The sequence below is a fragment of the Passer montanus genome, unplaced genomic scaffold, assembly GCF_014805655.1.
Source record: "Passer montanus isolate IOZ18808 unplaced genomic scaffold, ASM1480565v1 scaffold43, whole genome shotgun sequence".
NCBI classification, from domain to species: Eukaryota; Metazoa; Chordata; class Aves; order Passeriformes; family Passeridae; genus Passer; species Passer montanus.
Window position 1 is genome coordinate 4,071,075 of NW_024369151.1, and position 6,951 is coordinate 4,078,025.

At 47.9% G+C, this 6,951-nt stretch overlaps 1 long non-coding RNA gene across 1 annotated transcript; it reads right to left on the reverse strand.

Moving 5' to 3' along the window:
- Positions 1-536: 536 nt before the first annotated feature.
- Positions 537-6,420, reverse strand: LOC120507489. Its single transcript, XR_005628784.1, has 3 exons — positions 6,075-6,420; positions 1,363-3,829; positions 537-703 (listed from the first exon to the last, which is right to left on the reverse strand). It is a non-coding gene; the product is annotated as an uncharacterized LOC120507489 (long non-coding RNA).
- Between the last annotated feature and the right edge of the window lie 531 nt (positions 6,421-6,951).

Genomic DNA, 6,951 nt, shown 5'->3' on the forward strand with positions numbered 1-6,951 from the left:
TAAGCAAGAGAGGAGTCAATTAACAAATGAAAACAGAGTGCCAAAACACTCTCTCCATTTAGATCACAAGATGGTCTGTAGTGGCACAGCATGAACACTGTTTTCCAGAATGTGAATTTGGAGATCACAGGGGAAAGGAATTCATTCTGGGATTCAAGCTTTGGAAATGGACTGTTATCTTTCCAATGATCTCCCTGCTTTTGTAACTCCCTCACCAACATTTTCTGGCTTCATGGATTTGTCTGCCCAACAGATGTGACAGAAAGAAATATTAGCTTTACAAATGGGGATAAAAATGACATATACTGAAAGCTAAAGGCAGTTAATGAGAAAGGATTTTCAAAATGTCACTCATCCTGTTTTCCACATTCAGTTTATATTTCTAAAAACTGGTATCCCTTTTCTTCCCATGGAAAGTCCATTTTCAACTTAAACTTCCTTCCATCGACTTCTAACCAAATAATTATCAGCTTCCAAATTAATTTAACTTGTTAGTCAAATTACAGCCCAGCAAAAAGGAAACCACAAATGTATTCATGGCTTTATTTAATCTTTATTAAGACTAACAAGGCTTGAGCAGAAATGATCTCTTGACAAAGCCATTAAGAGCACAGACAAGATCACAGGTCTGTAACGCATCTGAAAGGGTACAGCAGAAAAGTCAAACATTTGTCTTCTGGGAGGCAGTCAGAGCCAGACTATGCTGGAATTAAAGAAAAATAGAGGAACTGAAGGACCAGTCCTGCAATAGTTTGATAATTATTCATTGCTTTTTAAAGAAAGGTAACGGGTTTTTCGATGCCATGACTGATGGCCACATTTCAAGGCACAGAGAAATTGTGCAAATCAGAATCTCAGAATGGTTTGGGTTGGAAGGAACCTTGAAGCTCATCCATTCCACCCCTGCCATGGCAGGGACACCTCCCACTGTCCCAGGCTGCTCCAAGCCCTGTCCAGTCTGGCCTTGGGCACTGCCAGGGATCCAGGGGCAGCCACAGCTGCTCTGGGCACCCTGTGCCAGGGCCTGCCCACCCTCACAGGGAGGAATTTCTTCCTAATATATAATCTTCACCTCTTCTCTGTCAGTGTGAAGCCATTGCCCCTTGTCCTGTCACTCCACACTCAGGGTTAATGTTGGCTGTGCCTGTGTCAAATCCCAGCAGTTCAGGGTCTCTGGGTGATCTGGGCAAAGCCAGCTGTGCCAGCAGGGTTTGGTGGCCCGAGAGGGGCGCATCTCCTTGTGTGGCACCAGAGAGAGAAGTCCTCTCTAGCCCAGTTCCCACCAAATCACCCCCAGATCCATGTCTGACAGCACTTGGACAGAGGTGTCCAGGAAGGAAAGTGTCCCATTCCAAATCCCACCTGGCTCTCTGGCTCCAGTGTGCACAGCCTTGCCTCTGAACCTTTGACTGATGGGAGGAGCTGCCAGCTCCTCTCAAAACTGAAGTTGTTCTTGCACTGCAGGGACTTCCAGCCATGCTCTCTTCCAGGTGCAAACCTGGGAGGTGACACGTTGGGGTCATCAGCTGAAGGGTTATAAAAGCTGCTGGTGTGAGCACAGTGCTGGGCTCTGAGATGCCATCTGCTCAGCTGCCTGTCTTCAGGGAGACATTAACACAGCCTGAGGGCTTCCCTGTGTCTGACCTCCCTTCTGCTCTCTGCACAGAAACACAGCCCTTGGGCATCTCTGCTGCCTCAGTGTAAAATGGACTCAAATCCAGGACAGAACTGCAGTGGAAATCAAGCAAAAGCATGCAGGCCTTGCCTCAGCTTCAAGGGAATCTAGATCTCTGCAGAGCTTCCAGAGCCTTGGCTCCTCTCCCTGACCAAGCCAGCAGGAGCTTATTGCCTTGACCATCACAGGATCTCATCCTCTCTGCCAGCTCTGCTGCAGGCCAGGGAGGATGGGAAGATGTGAGGTCTCTGCAGGCCCACAGGGAGGGCTGAGATCAGAAGGGATTTGGGAAAAGGACAGGCATGAGCATGGGGCTCAGGCAGCCAGGATGTTAGCACAGCCAGATCAGCCCCTTGTGAGTCTGGCTCCTTTTTCTGCCATGCTCTCTCTGCTGATTTTCACACTGAAAGCTCCAGCTCTGCCAGCTCTTCAGCAGTCTAATCTTTTTTCCAGTCTCAGCTCGTGCCTACTAATGTGTTTCAGGCAAAGAAATTTCATTAAGGCTGCCCTGATGTCCACAGGCTTTAGCCATGGACTTTATATTAGGTGGGTTTCATTGCAGCCAGTAAACAAATCACCCTCTGCTCCTGGGTGGGAGTGGAGGGTTGGGAATAGAGGAGGCACAAAGAAGGAAAAGAAGGAAAGAAAAGTCCTTTCCATCCATCCAGGGCTGATACAGAATAGTTACCCCCATCCTCAGAAAAACAGATCACAGAGCTACCTTTGAACTCTTTTGGAAAAACCCCTAAAGTCTTCCCTAAATTTTTATTGTTTTTACTCTGAATTTAAATCCAACCATGGTTTTCCAAACAGTCCTGGGCAAAAAGAAATCTTTTCCTTCCAGCAGCAGGAGATCTGCTCCCACATGGAGTGTCCTCAGTGGAGCCTACAGAGCTCTGTGCATTCCCTACGTGGAGGGCCAGGGGTGAGAGAGAGCACCTTATCTGAGGCTAATCAGAACAGCATGCAACAAAAGGAGCAGCTGTCATCTTTTCCTTTCCCTCAGCCACTGCTTGATGGATCAATCAGATCAAAACATTTTCAGAGTCACTTTTTAGGAAGGATTTTTGAAGTATTTTCTTTTCCTCTAAAATGCTCCCATTTAGAAAAGAAATATGCAAAACTGAAACAAGTCCTGTAGGCTTGTAACAGAAATAAACCTCATTTTTCTCTCTGAGAGGACATACATTTGGCAATGGATGCAGCTCATCTGCAAGAGACAGAAGCTTCCTAAACATCCAGAATGAAATTCTTTCAAAATTCAGACAGCGTCAAGCCACTGAGTTCAATTTCCTCTTTGTTAGTATAATCCTGGTTGCATTTCCTCTAGAGCTGGAGCTGCAGAGCCCTTTTCAAGACCAGACAGTCCCAAAATAGATTTTGGGTTATCATTGGGAGCAGGACACACTGCTGGGGCTGTGGTACCTCTTGCAGGCAGGAGGTCCTGAGATTTTTGTCCAGGTGTCCCACAGGAGAGCCTGAGAGCTGCTGGCTCTGGAATCACTCCTCTGGCTCTGGGCACTAAATGCTCTCGCTGTGACCCTCTGGTTATCAGGAATGCCATGGGGATGCTGGATGCAGGGATGCAGTGGGGCTCTGATGTGTTACAGCCTTTACAGGGAGAGGAGAGTGGATTTTTTGCCTGAGCTCTGCACAGTGCCCAAGGAAGAGAAGAAAAATCCCAAAATTCATGTTGGCTTTTTCTGGCCAATTGTAACTCCACACCTGGGCCAGCTTACTCTGTGATGTCCAGACTTTATCATTTAATCACACAAACTTTGCTACATCTGCCCGTCCTGTGGGCTGGGGGTGCTAATTTATAAACTGAAACAAGTGCCTGTATTTAGCTCACCCTCATTCTGCCTGTCTGGGGTGTAACATCCCGGCAGCATTCCAGCCTGGAGCTGCCTGAAGGTGCTGATCACTCCCAGCTGGAAAATAAACAAGGAGTCTGGGATTCCTGGCTCAGGCATCCCACTGGGAGGGAGAAGGGGCAGACAGCAGTGCTGGAGGTGCTGCTGGAGCTGGGAGTGCCCTCAGGGAGGAGATGGGATCTTCCTTTAGGTTTGAGGAAAGGCAGCAGTCCAGCTGGGATGTCCCTGGTCACCCCCTTGGCATGGGCAGCAGAGGACCCTTCACATCTGTCCATCAGCTCTGGAAAAGTAAATAAATATTTATAAATCCCTCAGGATGCTCCAGTGCCTGATGTCTATCACTTAAATAATATTTGACCTTATAGTACAGTCCTTATACCCTAGTCCTGCTCCCTGGGGGCCCACAGGGCTCATCCCTGCCCAGCCCTGCCTTGCTCTGCTCATACCATCAGGATTTTGCCTGGCTGCTGAAGCTGTGCCAGTGCAAGCCGCTGTCTGCAGGCAGAGACTGTGTTTGCATTGATTCTTCCAGCTGCCAAAGCAGAGCACGGCTTTTCCTTGAGATGTTTCCCCTTCACAGAGTCCCCTTTTTGCAGAGTTAGAGCGATGGAAGGAGAGGAGGGATGGGGGAGAGAGGGAGGAAAGGGAAAGAAATGAGCAGAGCAGTGCTTGCTGATGGGGAAGTGCCAGACAAGCTCTCCAGAGCACTGCCTAATGTGACCTACTTCAGTGGTCTGCAGAGAGGTATTTGTCTTGCAGCAGTTCTTTTTGGAGGAAAACAAACGATGATCTCAAGCAGCTCCAGAGCAGGAACTTGATTTCCAGAGGAAACTCTGCCTTTTGTTCTGTGTTCAGCAGGGAAGGGAGGGATCAGGGCTTACCCTGGTTTGTCATCCCCCCTTCAGCACTGCTCAGCACCACAGTGACACACACAGGAGTGCAGGAAGTCTCTGGCTGTGGTGTAATCCCAGTGCAGTGACATTTTTGAGTTGCTGGAGTTTTGTAATTCACAGGCTGTGTGTGCATAGAGGTCTCCTCTGTTGAGGGTCTGCCCAGTGACTTCAAATCTCCTTCCAGACTAAGAAAAAGTGAAAACTCTGAGGTAGCTGGGTCAGTGGAACGTTATCCTGTGTTTCCAGCACTCTGGGAGACCTGGACTCCGCTGGAATTTTTAGCAAAATCACTGTCTTTCTACCCTCTCTCCAAAAAATGCAGGGACAGTGAAATGGGTTGTCCCTGACCCACAATTTTAGGGAGATGTGAAGAGGACCCGGGACTCCAGGGCTTGTGTCTCAGCCTGGGGAGCATGGTGAGGCTCTGAGAGAATCTCAATGCTCCTCAGTCAGGCAAAGACTCGTGGCAGATGTCCTGGATCCAGCAGGATACGAATCCCTCCAGCTGCCAAGAGATTTTGTCAATGCCCCTGGCCAGAGATTTATTTTAGCCTTTTAATACTTCCTGCATAACATTTTGTTACCCTTCTTCCTCTCTCTATTTTTTTTTTTTTTTTTTTTTAATTCTCTTTTCCTGGAGCACTTTAGCCTTCTTCCTCTCTCTGTCTATTTTTTTTTCTTTTTTTTTTTTTTTTTTAATTCTCTTTTCCTGGAGCACTTTGATGTGCTCTCTGAATAGAGCTCCATGCAGCAAATGGCATCAGCAGACTGATAAATTAGGGATGAATTGGAGCCTGGGATTAGCTCAGGCCAGTAATTTAACCTGATACAGGAGATGTTTGCATTTGTTCTGTTCATGCACCAATAGACAGCAGCTATCCTGGAAACCTGACACTTGTGGGCACTGCTCTCCCCATAAAGCACCCCTGTGGCAGCCCACAGTCGCTTCCCATTTGTCTCACCCCGGGCCATGCTGGGTGAGCCAGCTCTGGCAAAACCTTTTAGGAGGGGAGGGAATGGGAAATGAAATATTTACTTTTTGTTTTCCCTTGCTGGCGGTGAAAGGGTATTGATGTGGTGTAGATGGGACATTACAACCAGAATTATGCTGGGGAATAAAATAAGTAAAAACAGAAAAAAAGCCAGGCATAAATTAGTTTGCTTCCTGTGTGGCTGAGGGCAGTCTGCCTTACACCAGTGCCACATAACACACCAGCATGTGCTTGGGAGCTGCCGGGCCATAAATCACAGGTGGCATTTAAATGGACAGGAGGAAAGGCCACAGAGATGGATGGGTGTCCGAGGAAGGGACTGCCTGAGGGGCAGCTGCAAACACGTCAGGAGGTGAGGCAGGATGGGGAAAGGGGATTTTGAGGACTGGGGGCAGAGGTGACTGCTGGCAGGGTGAGTCTGGGGAGAAGCCGACCTCCAATCCTCAGCTTTTCAGGAGTACAGGCTGAGGATGGCAGCCCTGTTTTGCCACACTTCAGGATTTTTAAATTACCTCTACGTTTCCCTCCCCTGTGAAACAGCAAAATGTTGTAGTATTCATTTTTCACTAAAAAGGTCAAGTTTTCGATTCTGCTTTCTCTTTCTGACAAGAGCTGACCAGAAAACCCAAGGCTTACATACCTTTACAGTATATCTTCATCCTATCCGAGGTGTCGATACAAAATCCTTTCCCTAAAATAGTCTGCCAAAAACTCTCAGTGATGAGGTTCATGCCTTGTGCCAAACCAGGATGACAACCTGTGATCTTGAGAGGTGCCAAATTCACCCCAAAGGGGAGAGGGGCCTTTTCTTCACCTCAACCTCTGTGTGGGACACAGAGATGATGTTGCTGTGACTCTGAGCACTGTAGGACTCCAGGGGCTCTGTTCAAGGAGCCCTCTTGACTTTAGCAGGATTATTTCAGGAACAATGTTGTGAAATCACTCTCAGCTTTCCACCCCCTGGATATCACAGTTCAAATGTGCCTGCAGCCAAGGGAGAAAGTCCTTGTGTGACGGCAGCTTTTTGCAATGTTTCACTGTGCTCTACAAACTGCCACTGAAAGGTTACTGATTTCTTTGGCATGGTCACCACGCACTTTCTCACACTTCCAATAACAAGAGAACAAGGGCATTTGCTCTTTAGTGAAGTGCTGCAGTCATGCTCTTTAGAAAGAGGACTTGAAAAAAGGAGTGTGACTCGAGTCAGACTTAGGATCAATAAACAGACTTAGGGTCAGGGCTGGAGTAAAACTGGGGGATGGAGAAGGCAGGAAAATCTCAAGGAGAAGGGATTCAAGGAGAAGGACAGATGGTTCTTCAGAGGAAAAGTGAAGCCCTTTGGCAGAGCTGGTGGGTGGCTGGTGATGAAACAGGCTCAGGACAGGGACAGCCAAGGTGCTCCAAGTCGGGACTGGAAGTGTTAATTCTGTTTGGAAAAAAAAGCTTAATCCTGGCAGCTGTCAGTCTGGAGTGTCTCAAACTCCAGCACAGCTCTTGGCTCTGAGGTTTCCCTCCCG